The following is a 17160-nucleotide window of genomic DNA, read 5'->3' as shown; positions in this document are numbered from 1 at the left end:
GGTACAATGAAACCAAAAGGTATACAAAGAAAAAAGGGGGGGGTGAGTTGGAAACAGGAAGTCTGGTGGTCCATTCTCTTAAGGTATTCGGCCTTAACTGGATCCGGTTAGTCCTTTTAATTGTTGTCCTTCCACTTTACTCTCCCCAGGGATCTGCTGAATCTGGACCATCACACGGGGCAACAGAGTGGCTCTGGGGTAGCTCAGTGGTCCAGCGCTGCTGGCATGGTGGAGGCCCTGAGCTCCATCCAGCACAGCCCCAAACACAAACCAAATAAAGCCCCAAAAGACAGGAAGAGGAGAACGTGGTCCCGGGCCTCAGTTTCCTTCTCTACAAAGTCTGGAGCTTGGAGTAGGTCATGACAAGGTCCCACAGGCTCCCCAGTCTGAGCTGCCTCCGGTGTAACACTGTGCTCTGGCCCTTGGTCAAAGCTTTCTGCCCCCTGGAGGGCCGTCAGAGGACAGAGGAGACAGGAAGACAGACGTGGGCCACAACAGAATGGTGCCCTAAGGGACCACTCATCCTTGGAGGGGGAGAAAGACCACCTTATTGGAGTCTCGGGGACCCATGTGGAACTGGAACCCAAGTTCTTGCCCTGGCAGTGGTGAAAAGGCTTTGTGAGGACAATGACTCCCAGGTAAGTGTGGCCAGTAGAGGAATGGAAAGGGGGAGGGGACTGTTCACAGGAGGGTGAGGGGAGCTGAGCGCTGCTCAGCAGGAGGCCCAGTCCACAGGCCTGGCTGGGGCACATGGGTCTGAATCTAAAGACCATGGGAAGCAACTGGAAGGCCTAGGGAGATGAGGATATCCTCACTAATTGCATTTCAACCCTCTCACCATGCAGAGAGAAAAGAAGGTCGGGAAGGAAAATGACATTTACAGAATCACAGGGTAGGAGGCTAGGCCTGTTGTTAGCTCTATTCTATGGGACATCCCATCTGTTCCTATAATTGATCTCTACTTCTGGGCATTACACACACAAGACAGCAGGTTTTCTAAATGCTATCTCACATACTCCTGGTGACATCACTAGGAAGCAGATGCTAGGATGGCACCACAGTGTGATGGAGAAGAGACACGATGACTTGCCCAAGGTCACATGGGAGGACAGGAGGAGGAGCTGGTTTTAAACCCAGCTATGTCTCCTCAGGCTGTACCCAGGCCTGTCAAGGGATATGGGGACAATGTTGGGGATGGCTGTGGACCCATATGGATATGTCATGGGGCTGGAGGAGGGCCAACTGTAGCCCAGAGGGACATATGTGGGTTTATCTGGAGGAGGGATCAGACAAGGGACCTCAAGACATGGCCTCCCTTTCTTGGTGATAGATCCAAACGAACTTGGAACCCAGTAACCAGGCACCTACATTCTAGCAACAGCCTCCTCCCAGCTCATTTGGTGAGATACGTTGGACGTGAAAGCATATTTTCTTGCTTCCCCTGTGGAGGCCAAAGCTTCAAGAGGCCAGGCTGCCAGAGCCCGCCCCCACTACAGCCCCAGGAAGCCCTGGAGAAGAAACCTACTGATAAGAATGGGGTGCTGGTTGAGATTCTGCTCCCAGCACCCCTGCCCTTGTGTGAACAGACAACGCAGGCCTACACCCGACAATCCAGGGCCACTGAGCCAGAGACCATCCACCATCGTGAGTTACCCTGAAATGCCTTCCTCCTGAGTTTGGGGGAACAGGGAGCTGAGGCAGGATCAGCTATTGGGAGATTGTGAGCCAGGTGTCCTGTCATGGTCATCTCCAGGACAGGGCTGGAGGTGGGACTGGGAGTGTCTAGGCCTCATTCTGGCCCCCAGTGCCATCTCCTGTCTTCCTAGGGTAGAACTGTGGGACACAGGGTCTGTGTGAGATTTGGGAGATCACCACTAGGGGCAGAAACACCCTGAACAGAGGCTAGGCAGGACCAGGGGCTCCCTGCCAGCTTCCAGGCTCTCTGTTTACCTGCTCTCCACAGGTTCTCAAGGAGGACAGCAACAGGGGCTTCCAATCAAGAGCAGTGCTGGAAGGGCCAGGGCCGAGCACCCGTGGGAACGAGCTTGGCCTCAGGGTGAGTGTGGGAGCAGGGAGGCCTCCACAGCCCAGGTCTAGAGAAGAATAGAAGGTGACACTGAGCCCAGACACCACCCTGAACACATTCCTTGTGTGGCTGGAAGGTGGAGGGGCAGAGTCCTGAACCATAAGGAATCTGAGCACCAACTCCTCACCCATCCCCACCTTCTCTGCCAGCCTTGGCCTTGGCCACATGCAAGGTCACTGTCCCCATATTAGAGACAACATCACAACAGCAACACTAACACTCTTCCTTTCTCCGAAGATTTTGCATTCCACCATTCAGCTGATTATAACTCCTAGACCCAGGTGTCTGGGAGGCAGTGGACTGCCTGTCCTTCCACACACTCTCCAAGTCTTACACATTAACAGGGTTAGTAGGGGGACATTTAGCCAAAACATCGAGGCAACTTTGCTACTTGATCCATTTCTATGTCACTTGCTGTCTCAAGGAACACACCCCACAGTCTCAGAACAGGTGTTGGGGCCCCAGCACTTTACTACCTTCCAGGTGGACTCAGTTTCCACAGCCATTCAGCCTTTCCCAGCATTGGGACCTGGACCTTATTCCCTCCTGAGCCACTTTGACAGCACCACAGAGAATGATGTCCTGGGTGTCCTCACACAAGAACTGTCTGGGATGAGCCTGTTTTCTCACCTCCAGAAGGTGATGTGCTGATGGGACTCAGGGGATAATGCTCCTAATGCACAGAGCTGCCACCTCTTGTCAAATAACAAACTGGCCTGAAGCTGCTGATATAGCCAACTATTCCCTCAGCAATTCCACTTGAACTCTGCCAGCCATTGTTGTGCTGGGGCTCTCCTGTCCCCCTCTGAGACAAACCCCTTAGGGCTTTGGATTTTGCACTGAACACCATCCCCAGATTCATCTGGTGGGTCACACTTCAGCCATTGACTCTCCATCTCCTCCACGTCCCATTCCAGAAGGGAGGGGTGGCTACAGAGGTACATAATAGCAGCATGTTATATATGTTCCAGGCACAGTCCCCAGAGAGCTTGGAGGACACCCTAGAGCCACACTTCTTAGATGATGACTCCTCTTTCACGTCCAGCACCTCTGGTTCCTCCACCCAACAGGAGATGGACATAATGTGGAGAAGGTAAGCCCTGCCCAGAGTGACAGGGTCACATAGAGCTGTGAGTCCTGGAACTGGCCCTGCAGTTCTCTGAGCCCAGCCTGCTCCTCTGAAAAGTGGGGTGCCAAGAAGACCGACCTCATGGTCAGAAAGGCCAGGCCTCTCAGGCTGCTGTTCCCCTGCATTCCTCTAGGACGGTCTCCTCACTCATTGGTTTACAGCTGCTTCACAATCCTGCTCGGAACATCCATAGCCATGTCTATGTAACAGGCCCTGACATGGAGGATGAAGGCCACCGCGTCCTGGGCTTTATAGAAAACCCAGAGACCATAGAGGGAGACACCAAAGGTAAGGAGGTTGGGGTGGTGGCTGTGAGCATATGGGGATGGGACGGAGCTGGGGATGGGACAGAGCTGGACATGCAGAGCACGTCTTCCAGAAACATGGGTGGGGCAGGAACAGTGGGAAGCAGAGCTGGCATTGTCTGCATGCATTCTGGGGACACTGCCAGGAACGGTATGGAAGGCAGTGGGAAATATATTACCCCTGGAAGGAACATGGACAGTTTCTTGACCTTTACTCCTCTTGCAGCTGCAGGACCACATCCGGTGCTTGGGGACGCTCCATCTCAAATTCCACCACCTCCACCACCTGAGAGAGAGCTGGAGCTGGAAAGGCCTGCAATGGCAACTCCAGGCCATCAACCCCTGGTGGCCCCTCAGCCAGCACCACCCACAGAGCTCCTCCTCACACCCGTTGTTGCCCCAGAGCTACCCTTGCCTCCCCTGCCATTTATTTTTTACTTCTATTTTTTGTATTTATATTTGTTAAAATTTGTTTCTTTGAAAATTAAATACTTTATTTGTTTTTAAAAGATTCCGTCTGTTGCCATTAAGTACATTCTCAAACTTGTGCACTAATCACTCCTACGTAGTTCCAGAATATTTTCCTGAATCGGGTATCCATAACCACTGAAGGATATGAAAAATGACAGCCCCCCAAAACTGTCTGACCCTGAGGAAGAGGGAAAAGGAAGGCAATCATTAATCCCAGTAACAACAGTCCCCACTGGGAAAAATCAACTTTCATCCCTTCCCAGGTTCCTCCCCAACATCTCCACCAAAAGCAAACATTCATCCCTTCCCAACCATAATAGGTGGTGGAGGAAGGAGGCAGATACTGAAACCCTGGGCCTTGGACTTCTACCCTTCCCATTGCTGATCAGTTCTGGAAGGAGAAGAGCAAGTAGTGAAGCTCTGGGAGAAAATAGATCCCAAGAAAGAGGATAAACAATGAACACCCATGCCATGGGATAAAGGACACATTTGTGCAAATCAAAAGGAATCACTGCATATAGCAGTTACCACCAGAGATGCTCAACCTCTGAATCAACACACAAATGCACACACTCCTGGGATGTCATTTTCCCCCATCGACTGAACAGTTTTTAAGGCTGGTGCTGAACTGCCCTGGTGAGAATGTGGGAGGCGTAAGCCCTGGCACATCCCATAGGAGACACAGCACGGGTATTCCTCTGTCCTTTGGCAGCACCCACTCAAGTTCTCAGCTTGTATTCTTTTACCTAGCACAGCCAATGCTAGGGAGTAATCCCACCTCTGCATTCATTCATTTTTGAAGATTTTCTTGCAAAGCTCTTAATTTTTATTATTTTAAATTTTTACTTATACATGACAATAGAATGTATCTTGCAGAACATACATACATAGAGTATATATTATTCTATTAGGTTCCTACTCTTGTGGTCATACATGGTGTGGAGTTACCCTGGTTGTATTTGCAAACACAGGCTAGGAAAGTTATGACCAATTAATTCTATTGTATTTCCTGTTCCCCTCCTTCTTCCATTTTCTTCATTAACCATTGTCTAGTCCAATCTACTTCTATTATACCCCTCCCCAACCTCCCTTGTTTGGGGTATAGTATCTACAAATCAGAGAGAACATTTGGCTTTTGATTTGGGGGGACTGGCTTATTTCACTGAGCATGATATTCTCCAGTTCCATCCATTTACTGACAAATGCCATAATTTCATGCTTCTTTATGGTTATTCCATTGTATGTATGTCACATTTTCTTTATCAATTCAACCATTGAAGGACACCTAGGTTGTTTCCAGAGCTTGGCTATTGTGATTTGAGCTGCTATAATATAAAAACAGCATATAACAGCTTCATCAATATAAATATTGATAAATATAAATATAAATATTGATGTAGCTGGTTGTGACAGACACTTCACATACTGCTGGTTTAACAATGCATGCATCAATTCTTGCATATATGTTTAATTTGGTTGAAGAAGGAAAAATAAGTACACCACTAAATCCTGGAAATCCTGTTAACAACCAAATGTTTGTTCAGGAATATGTGGCTAATCTCCTTAATTCTGCATTCCCTCATCTACAAGATGCTCAAGTAAAGCTATTTGTGACGGGGCTTTTCAGCTTAAATCAGGATATTCCTGCTTTCAAGGAACATCTAAGGGATTTCTTAGTACAGATAAAGGAATTTGCAGGTGAAGACACATCTGATCTGTTTTTGGAAGAAAGAGAAACAGCCCTTAAACAGGCCCAGGAAGAGAAACATAAACTTCAAATGCCTGTCCCTGGCATCCTTAATCCACATGAAATTCCAGAAGAAATGTGTGATTAAAATCTGAAATCATGCTAGGTTTTTTCCTCTTCAATTCTTGTTGGCAGACAAGAATAGTATCTGGATATTTGTTGACCAAAATGATGCCAATTTGTAAATTAAAATGTCACCTAGTAGCCCTTTTTCTTATGTGTTTTTTTGTATAAGAAATTTTCTGTGAAATATCCTTCCATTGTTTAAGCTTTTGTTTTGGTCATCTTTATTTAGTTTGCATGAAGTTGAAAATTAAGGCATTTTTTAAAAAATTTACTTCATGCCCATTTTGTGGCAGAGCTTGGGGGGAAGATAAAAATTCAATTTGAACATATACTTGTAAATTCTAATGAAAAATTATACAATTTTCTTGTAAACAATACCAATTAGGGAGCATTTTTTTTTTTTTAGCCTGTATTTCAGTCTAGAAGAAAAGGTAATGAGTAAAACAAATTGCGTTGTTAAAAGTGCTGCATTGTCTGAAGTTAGCACCTCTTGGACTGAATCGTCTGTCTAGACTACATGTATTACAAGTCTGTATGGCAAGTTTGCAGCAAGATCATGTGCATATCATCCCATTGTAAAGCAACTTCAAAAAATATGGGAACACAGTTATTTTTACACAGTTCTTTTTGTGTGTGTGTGTGTGTGTGTGTGTGTGTGTGCTGTTGCTTGTCAACAACAGCTTTTTGTTTTCCTCAGTAAGGAGTGTTGCTCATTTGTGAGCCTTCATTAACTCAAAGTGAAATGGTTAAAAATATTTATCCTGTTAGAATAGTCTGCATCTTTTTAACAACTCATTAAAAAAAACAAAACAGAACTCTGGCTTTTGAGATGACTTATACTAATTTACACTATTTACCAAGCTGTAGTGCTTTAAGAACACTACTTAAAAAAAGCAAAATAAACTTGGTTTACATTTTTTAAAAATATATTGATGTAACTGTATTACTGTTGTATGCTGTTTTTAAGTTCTTTGGATATAGACCAAGGAGTGGGGATAACTGGGTCCAACAACGGTTCCATTCCAGGTTTTCTGAGGAGTCTCCATACTGCTTTCTATAGTGGTTGCATCAATTTGCAGTCCCACCAACAATGTATGAGAATAACTTTCTTCTTCCATCTTTACTAACATTGTTATTTGTATTCTTGATAATTGCCATTCTGACTGGAGGGAGATGGAATCTCGGTGTAGTTTTAATCTGCATTTCTCTAATTGCTAGAGATGTTGAACATTTTTTCATATATTTTTTGACCACTCATATTTCTTCTTCTGTAAAGTGTTTGTTCAGATCCTTTGTGCAAGGCGCTTCTTCACAGCACTGGTTGAATTAGGAACTACAGCTCTCACTAACACCCATGTAGATGGATGGACAAATCTGCTCCTGGTGCCCCAGGGAACTCTGCAGCTGCAAAGGAAGGTCTGTCTGCGCTCCCCCCATATATAGGGTGACCCCACATCTAGGTTGCTCTAGCAGCATCCCACTTTCAAATACTATCCTCCGTTTTGTTAGACCTTCGGCCCCCACCCCGAGGCCTTTCATCAGCTGCTGTCTGCCTAGAGCCAGGTTAGGGCCCAGAGATAGAGTTTAAGCCAAGGGGTAGATTCTGCTCCAAGGTCACTGTCTGGTGAGGGGCACAAGAGATTGACTCTGGTCTCGGAAAACAGGATCTGGTCCACTTTCCTCTCCATGTTGAAGATTAAATGCCTGAGAAATGCAGAGGCAAGAGTAGAAAGCAAGTTTTATAAAAGACACAGAAAGAACAGACTTCTCCAGAAAGAATTCAGGTTCCAGAGCCAGATGCCAGTGGGAGGGGGTGGTCCCTTTACAGATCTTCTTCTCCCCACCTCCTCTTTCTATCTAGTGTATGTGCCCAAAGGCAGGAAAAGAGCAGCTCAGGGGACATCTCCTCTGTTGGGAGGAGTGATCCCCCAGAGGGGTTAGCAACTTCTAGAGAGAAGGAATGCCTGGAGGGTTCGCATCCCATTTTCTTTTCTTTGGTAATTAGTCCTTACCTTTTCCACCTCCTCATTCAGTATCTATGCTGACTACCTGTCCTTTGTCCCATCTCAGAATCAAGGTAGAATGCAGAAGGATGGGCCTTGTGGGCAGGGTTCTAGGTAATTAAAATCACATCCATATCTCCCCTCCAAGTCACCAATTTCATTATTCTAGCCTGACACTCTTGCAGGATATAAAGGATTTTAATCAAATTCCCCAGAGAAAGGGAAACTGAGTGCTTTGGCTGACCATCTGTGCCAGACCTTAGCGATGCCAACCAATAGATCTGCCATTTGACAAACGTGCTGCCAATGACCCCATCATTTCAATTACATTCTGACTCTGAGGAGCAAACTGCTTCCCACTTGATTCCCATCACAAAAAGAACAGACTGAATAGATCTGTAGTACATCACATCTATCTGTGACAGGAGGTTTTACATGGATGTTGGTACATGATGGATGTAGGAGAGAGGGAGATTCAAATAGAGATGTGGGGTGTACCCATCATTTTTCACACCTTCATGTGTCACAGGTACATCTTCCAGCCAGTGGATAACCATGTGTTTTTTTTTTTTAGAGAGAGAGAGAATTTTTAATATTTATTTTTTAGTTATTGGTGGACACAACATCTTTGTTTGTATGTGGTGCTGAGGATCGAACCTGGGCCGCACACATGCCAGGAGTGTGCGATACTGCTTGAGCCATATCCCCAGCCCTCATGTGTTTGTTTCTTATGGAGAATTTTCATCAGTGTCCAAATTTTAATGAAGAATAAAAGCAAATTAATGTTTATTAAACAAATTATCTACCATCATTAAACATGTTCTGTAGAGGGCAAAACTTGCAAACCTTCTGCAATAGGCAGTGTCATGGAAGCAACAGTCAGGCACTGCCCCCTGGTGGTCACATAGAAAATGACACAAGAGCTGCGGAGCTAGGTTATTGCAAAAAGGGAGACTTCTTCAGAGGCTTGCTGTCACATCAAACCCAAATTCTGTAAGATCAATGCTTTGGTGGTGTCATCTTGAAATAACTGTTTTGTCACTTCAAATTATGACAAAGAGGAGCCTTTTTTTCAAGTTCAGTACTTCAAGAAATATTCTTAGGTCACCAGAGTCAGGACCTGGGTTCCAGGGCATAAATAGAGATGAGGTTTCTGTCTCACAGGAACAGTATGGCATGGGGAACGAAGTACTTACAGGTACTTACAGGCACTTTAAAGACAAAAGGACAACACACCAAAACATATGGATGGAATTCTTGTGCATACAGAATTTTAGATAATTTAAAAATTATCACCCCATACATCTCTAGATGTTCAACTAAATTTAGACAGTTTTACAAAACTTGGATAATCTGATAGTCCAGTTACTTTGATAATTCATTATGAGCATTTCTCCATGCCCTTCAGTGTTTTGAAAATAGAATTTAAGCCAGGCGTAGTGGCCCACACCTGTAATCCCAGCCACTTGGGAGGCTGAGGCAGGAGGATTCCAAGTTCAAAGCCAGCATCAACAACCTAGTGAGGCTCTAAGCAACTTAGCAAGACCCTGACTCAAAATTTTAAAAAATGAAAAGGGCTGGGGACGTGGCTCAGTGGTTAAGTGTCCCTGTGTTCAATCTCAACAATCAAAAAGTTTAAAAATAAAAATACATCACATGGTATACCAATTTCATTTATCCACACTTGTTTTTAGTTTATTACAACTATTTTTTATCAGCAAATTATCAATTATATTTGATATAAATGATTTGATTTCTTGTTCACATTAAAATCTACTTAGAGATTATGTCTCTTGAAGATTTAGGGATCACTCTTTGTGCATTTTCAAGTGTTCAGTCTGGGATAGATCCCAGACTTGCCCCTTTCTCTGGGATTGAAAAATCACTAAGAAAAGAGAGGCTGTGTAGGCATGGAACCAAGAGAACCCCAAATAAACTCTCCAGCTTCACTTGCTTTTAGTTACCAGCTTTTAGTTCACTTTAAAAAATCACTAAATTTGGAGGTGGCACAGCTGAATGATGTTATTAGCCTTCAACTGAGTTCGGCTGTAGTTTGGATATGAGGTGTCCCTCAAAATCTTTCTTTTTTTTTTTTAAGAAAGAGTAAGTGAGAGAGAGAGGGAGAGAATTTTTAATATTTTTCAGTTTTTCGGCTGACACAACATCTTTGTTTGTATGTGGTGCTGAGGATCGAACCCGGGCCGCACGCGCGCCACGCGAGCGCGCTACCACTTGAGCCACATCCCCAGCCCCAAACCCCAAAAGCTCTTGTGTTAACACAGGAAGGTAGAATGAGTAGATTGAGAGCTGTAGCCTACTCAGTCCATCCCAGTTCCAATAGGACTGACGAGGAGATAACTAGGCAGATGGGGCATGACTGCAGGAGGTGTACCCCTGGGGATGTCTCTGGAGGGATGCATCTTCCCTGTGGCCCTTTCCCTCTCCCCTCTCTCTGCTGACCAGGAAGTCTCAAATTGTGAGTCAAGACAAACTTTTCCTCCTCTAAGTTGTTCTTACCAGGTATTTTGGTCAGAGTGACAAAAACCTAAAAAGTCCCCGGTGTGGAGGTCATATTGATAGTCATTGCTGAAGTCACTTTTCAGGGACTTGCAGGCTGCTATTGTAGAAACCACCAACTCTTCCATTGGGCCTGCATGCCCTCCCGAGGAACACTGCTCTCCAGTAACCTCCACATGTTCAACTATCTGGAAGCTTCTCCATACTCTGTCCTTTCGCATTTTTATGAAGACTTTATTATGGAGGCAAGATTGATTACATCCTTGGCCACGGGTGATCAACTTAACCTTCAACCTCCCACTCCTTCAGCCTCCCAGCTCCTGAGTGGAGCTGAAAGTCCTAACCTTCTAATCCTGCTTTGCTTTTTCGGGGAACTATTCCCCACTCTGAAGCTTTTTAGGGACTGCCCACCACCAGTCAACTCATTAATATACAAAAAGACATTTTTTTGTTTGGTTTTTGTGGTACTAGGGTTTGAACCCTAGGGTGCTTTATCAGTGAGTCACACCCCCCACCCCCAGTCCTTTGTATTTTGAGATGAATCTCGCTACATTGACAAAGCTAATCTCAAACTTGAGATCCTCCTGCCTCAGCCTCCCGAGTCACTGGGATGACAGGTATGCCCCACCGTGCTCACAAGTCACATCACTTTGGAGAGTTTAAGGATTTTAGGAGTTACACGCCAGCAAAGAGAAATAAAGGTCAGATACATATTTCACAATATCACATATGTCAGTATCTCCCATCACTTCCTGGTCAATATTCTATATCAAAAACCTTGGTCTGCTGGGTGCAGTGGCACATGCCTGTAATCCCAGCAGCTTGGGAGGCTGGGGAAGGAGAATCGCTAGTTCAAATCAGGCTTAGCAAAAGTGTGGTGCTAAGCAACTCAGTGAGACCCTGTCTCTAAATACAAAATAGGGTTGGGAATATGGCTCAGTGGTTGAGTGCCCCTGAGTTCAATCCCTGGTGCCAAAAAAACAAAAATGTCAGTCTAAGATAGGAATTTAGGGACACTGAATCTCAAAAGAGAATCACCCACAAATTCTTGGAATGCAAAATTAACAACTCAAGAGCAATCCTGCCCCAGTCCTTTCACCTGTGTCCTTGCCCACAACTTGGTGACTAACTGATAGAAAAACAAGACCACAGGACAACCAAAAGGCACCTACAGGAGCCATTCCTCTACTGGGAATGTGCATTAGAGACTCTGGTGACCAAGAAATGACCCAACCTTCATTATAATCATGAAGGGCACAACCCTGGGTAGAGATTTAATGTAGGAAGTACCATGATTAAAATATACAAGGGCAAGGAGAGACCCCAAGGAAAACGGACACAAAATTATATCACCCTGCTGACTCCACCTCTAGTTCAGCCTCCTACCTACTCCATAAATGTTAGAATCAGATCAAATGAATACATAATAATAAAGCCTACTATTATGCATAATTATAATGTGCCACTAAAAAAGGGAATCCCAGATAGCAGGACTCACTCTCTTCAAGCTCACCCACACTCCCAGTCTCAAGTGTGTACTTTCCCTTTATATTAAATCTCTTCTTGCTCTGCTACTCAGACCTGACATGTCCTCAATTTTTTTTAAAGAGAGAGAGAGAGACAGAGAGAGAGAGAGAATTTTAATATTTATTTTTTAGGTTTTTTTTTTGGCGGACACAACATCTTTGTTTGTATGTGATGCTGAGGATCGAACCCGGGTCGCACACGCGCCAGGTGAGCACGCCACCACTTGAGCCACATCCCCAGCCCCTCCTCAATTTTTTTTATGTGATATGGCCTATGACCTGGAAGGTATTTGGCATGGTAACACTGTAATCCCAGAAACCTGGGAGGCTGAGGCAGGAGGATCACAAGGTGGAGACCAGCTTGGGCAACTCAGCAAGATCTTTAGCAACTTAGCAAAACCCTACCTCAAAATTAAAAAAAAAAAAAAAAAAAAGGCTAAGATTGTAGCTCAATGGTAGAGAGCCCCTGGGTTCCATTCCCAGTGGCGGGGCTGTGGAGGTTCTTCCCCTTCCCACTGAAACCACTCCCTGCTGCTCAACCCCACCACCACATATAAATACAAGCAAGCAGGCATACAAGAAAGCCTCAAACTGGGTCAACCAAATGCCCAAGTTTATTAACATGTCCCAGAAGCCATCTCACTGTTAGATGCAGGATAATTCCTGAAACCTACAGCTCCTGTGCTCCAGATCCAGATCCGAGTGGGCTGAACAGAGCTGCTGATCCTGACCTGCTTCTTGAGCTCTGGCTGCCTTCCATTAAGCATTAGATGGCACCAACAGGAGATATCTGGGCACCAAATAGCATAAAGCTTTTCTTTCCCCTCTTCCTATATATCATCAGAAAGTGTTAGAAGACAGGAGAGTGAGCATAGGGCTTTCTAAGGGTGAATCAGCATTAGGCTCTTGACAGTGCTCAGCACTCTTAGCCCAGCCCCTGAGGGTCCAAACCCCAACAGTGGCTGCTCCCACCACTGTCCATCTGTGTGGCTTTTCTCTTGGGGAAATGATACTTCATGTCTGCTTTTTCTATCTGTAAAATGAACAAGGACTGGTGTAAGGATCCAATGAAGTAATGATTGTTAGACTGATGCAAGCATGTCACTAAAACAGCCCGAAAGTCGGGTGCATTTATGCACATCTGCAATCCAGCTACTTGGTAGGTTGAGACAGGAGGATCACAACTTCAAGGCCAGCCTTGGCAACTTCATGAGATCCTATTTTAAAATAGAAAAGAGCTGGGCTGGGATTGTGGCTCAGTGGTAGAGTGCTTGCCTAGCATGTGTGAGGCAACAGGTTCAATCCTCAGTACCACATAAAAATAAAGAAATAAAATAAAGGTACTGTGTCCATCTACAACTAAAAAAAAAATTTTAAAAAAAATAGAAAAGAGCTGGGGATATAGCTCAGTGGTAGAGCACCCCTGGCTCAATCTCTAGTACCACAAACCAAAACCAAATTGACCTAAAGAGAGTAACTCAGAGAACGCCTGAAACTGGGGTGGTGGATGGGTAAACAGCACAAAGGTGACTTTCCTGCAAGAACTAATCGTTTGAGCAGCTCCAGGTAGAGCACAAAGTCCAGGACATACCACAAACAAATGCAAAGCAAATTATTTTTCACCTGTTCCTGAAACAAATTGAAAACATGAGCAAAAGGATGACAATTACTTCAGTAGCAGCCATTACTAGGTTCTTACTTGTGCCAGGCGTTGTTCAAATAATTATGTTCATCAACTTATTCAATTCACCAACCAGCTCTTCAAGATTGGAACTCTTCAAGATTTAAACTCCTCAACTTGACAGATGTGAGGGATTTAAAAAAAATTGCCCAAGAGGAAAAAAAAATTGCCCAAGGACACACAGCTGAACAGGGCAGAGCTAAAGACCAAATGGACCCCTTAAGCTAAGTTGTCAAATTGAGTCACAGAAACCCCAAAGGAGGCAGATGTGGTGCTGTACACCTGTAATCCCAGCTACTCAGGAGGTTGAAGCGGGAAGATTATAAGTTTGAGGCCAGTCTGGGCAACTAACCATGACCTTGTCTCAAAATAAAGGAGCATAGGGTTTAGTCCTTCAGTCCTTGCCTCCCTTGGCTCACAGGAGGAGGCTGACATCACAATCGAGCCACTAGGTCCACTCTGTCACAGCCACCTCCTGCCTTCTGTCATTTTCTCTTCTTGGCCTGCTTAGCTGAGAGGATTTTGTATGTGCAAGGAGAGGTGGAAGGAAAAGGTCTGGAATTGGCCTTCCCCCAGTCAGCTATGTGGGCCATAAAGTGGCACACAGGTGTAGCTCAGCAATACCGCACTTGCCTAGTGAAACCCTACATTCAATCCCTAGTACCAAAAAAAAAAAGAGAGAGAGAGAGAAAGAAATAAGAAATCCTAAAGTTGTAGAATGCAGTTTTCAATAGGCAAATAAATGTTCAAGCTGGCATCTCCTAAAGGTATAAGTTAACGGTGCAAGAGCAGAACTGTTTCAGAGAGGCAGGCATGCTGCGTGGAGCAGCATCACCCTGGACAGGTCTGCCCTACCAAGCCCATGGCCCACCTGGCCCAGGGCTTAAAAGCCCTGTTGTAGTTTGGATACAAAATGTCCCCAAAAGCTCCTGTGTTAATGCAAGAAGTAAAATGATCAGATAATGAGAGCTTGAACCCAATCAGTGGATTACTCTATTTGATAAATTGATAATTTGGACAAATGGTGGTAACTGTAGGCAGGCAGGGCCTGGCTAGAGGAAGTTAGGTTACTGGGGGTATGCCTCTGGAGTATACGTTTTGTTCCTGGCTCCTCACACACTCTGCTTCCCAGCTGCCATGAGATAAGCAGCTTTCCTCCACCATGCCCTTCTGCCATGATGCTCTGACTCACCTTCAGACCAGAGCAATGGAGCCAGCTGACCATGGCCTAAACCTCTGAAACCATAAGCCGAAAATAAACTTTTCCCTCCAAGTTGTTCTTGTCAGGTATTTTAGAGCAATAGAAAGCTAACAGTCTCCATTACTCCAGATCCACTTTGGGAGACACTAGGAGAGCTGTCAAGAAAGGATATATCAAATAATGAAGATCTTTATAGCATATGAAAATGGGGCTAATAGGGCTTCTACAAAAAACAAGATCCTACAGGTAATGCCTTTGCACAGCACACTCAGGACAACAGGGCCAGGGCTCCCTGGGCTGATCCTTACTCCAGTCACGGCTCCTACAGGGCCTTTGCTGTAGACTGCACAAGATCATAATGGCAGCAAGAGCTCAGCCTCTGCTGTTTGTTCTGATTGGTGAATCCACCTTATAAGTTTGCCTTCACCTCTAGCACAAATGCTGTGATTTTCTTTTCTTTCTTTTTTTTTTTTTTTTTTTAGCAGAGTTTTTCTGTATACAATGCTTTTATAGAGGGATCATTTCTGATAGTTTCCCAATTCAGATAAGGAAAATATCATCTTGACTGGGTCTCCCCTCAAGGACAGTATCTCAAGGGCTTTAATAAACAAGAAAGTGACCTGGGAAGGTCCTTATGTAGTCATAGGACTACACAGCTTCAAGGGTCCAGAAGTAAATGGTCTAAAGCCATCTAGAAGTGGATGCAGATGCTTCAAAGATGCAGGTATCAGGTGTGACAAGATCAAGTTCTCTGAGCAGTAGCTGCTCCCTGTGAAGTAATCTTTTCTATGGAAACACCAATTGACCTTTCTTTATTCCAGAAAAAAAAAAAAAAAAACTTAAAATTGCTTACAGAGACTACAAGTGTGACTAGAAGTGTGAAGCTTTCCACCACAGCCTGTGCTCCAATCACACTACACAGCACCTCAAGGATTTTTAAGTAATGTGAGCCCATGCCTTCATGCCCAGCACGTCCAATTCAACTTTCTCTTTATCCTTGGACAGTGAGGCAGCCTGACCCTAACATTAGCTCCTCCTGAGCTGCTAGGTCTGACTCTAGTGAGGACAGAAAAGCTCCTTTTGTGGGAACCAGGAAGCACTGGATCATAGGAAATGTCATCAGCCTTCATTGAATGTTATTTCTCTCAACTAAAATGGTCAAAACTCAAAACTGGGTGTCGCCACCATGTATACAGCAGCAGGAGTGCTGTCACTGGGGTTTAACCCAGAGGTGCTCTACCAGTGAGCTATACCCCCAGTCTTTTTTTTTTTTTTTTCTGAGACAAGGTCTTATTAAGTCACTGAGGCTGGCCTCAAATTTGTGATTCTCCTGCTTCAAATTCCCATGACTCCAGGATTATAGTTGTGCATCACTGAAACCAGTTTGAATACTGCCATTTTTTTTAGTTGTAGTTGGACACAATATCTTTACTTTTTTATGTGGTGCTGAGGATCCAACCCAATGCATCCCACGTGCTCAGCGAGCCCTCTATCACTGAGCCACAACCCCAGTCCTGAATATTGCCGTTTTTATTTATTTATTTTTTATTTTTTTATTTTTAAATATTTATTTATTTATTTTTTAGTTATCGGCAGACACAACATCTTTGTTGGTATGTGGTGCTGAGGATCGAAACCGGGCCACACGCATGCCAGACGAGCGCGCTACCACTTGAGCCACATCCCCAGCCCAATATTGCCATTTTTAAACACAATATTCTCAGACCACAAGAGAAGCTTCTGCAAATGCCAGCACAGAGGTGAGCTGGAGGGAGAAATGCCATCCTTCCTGAAATGAAACAGTCTCAGGACAGTTGCACCGAAACAGGAACCCAGACATGTCAGATATATTGGTCTGGAATCACAACTCCCTTGTCCTCATGTCCACTGTATAGTATTCAGCTTTCTCCTATGACTCTTGCTGGCAGTATGCCTTAACAATAGCCTCCTCCTGGTCTGGTTATTCCTCTCAGTGGAAGGAAGGGAACACAGGGATGTGGGAAATAACTATATCAAAAACATACCTCCAAGACCAGTCAGTATAGGAGACAGTTAAAATAAATCTTAAGAGTAGGAATAGCTAACTAGCAAATTCATGATTAATTCCTCTATCTACATTTGTAATGGTCCACAATTTTCCAAGTATTAACCCAGAGGTGCTCTACCAGTGAGCTATACCCCTAGTCATTTCTTTCTTTCTTTTTTAATTTTTTTTTAAGACAAGGTCTTACTAAATTGCTGAGGCTGGTCTCAAACTTGTGATTATCCTGCTTCAACTTCCCAAGTCTCCAGGATTAGAACTGTGCATCACTGTGACCAGTTTGAATGTTGCCATTTTTTCTACTTCATGAAATAGGTGGGGTAGGGAGGGGGAGCATGGGAGGAATACACAAAGTCTAGATAGGGCAGAGGGGGAAGGAGGGAGGGG

The sequence above is a fragment of the Callospermophilus lateralis genome, chromosome 11 (assembly GCF_048772815.1).
Source record: "Callospermophilus lateralis isolate mCalLat2 chromosome 11, mCalLat2.hap1, whole genome shotgun sequence".
Classification (NCBI taxonomy): Eukaryota; Metazoa; Chordata; class Mammalia; order Rodentia; family Sciuridae; genus Callospermophilus; species Callospermophilus lateralis.
The sequence above is the reverse complement of the archived record's forward strand: the minus strand, read 5'-3'. Positions refer to the sequence as shown.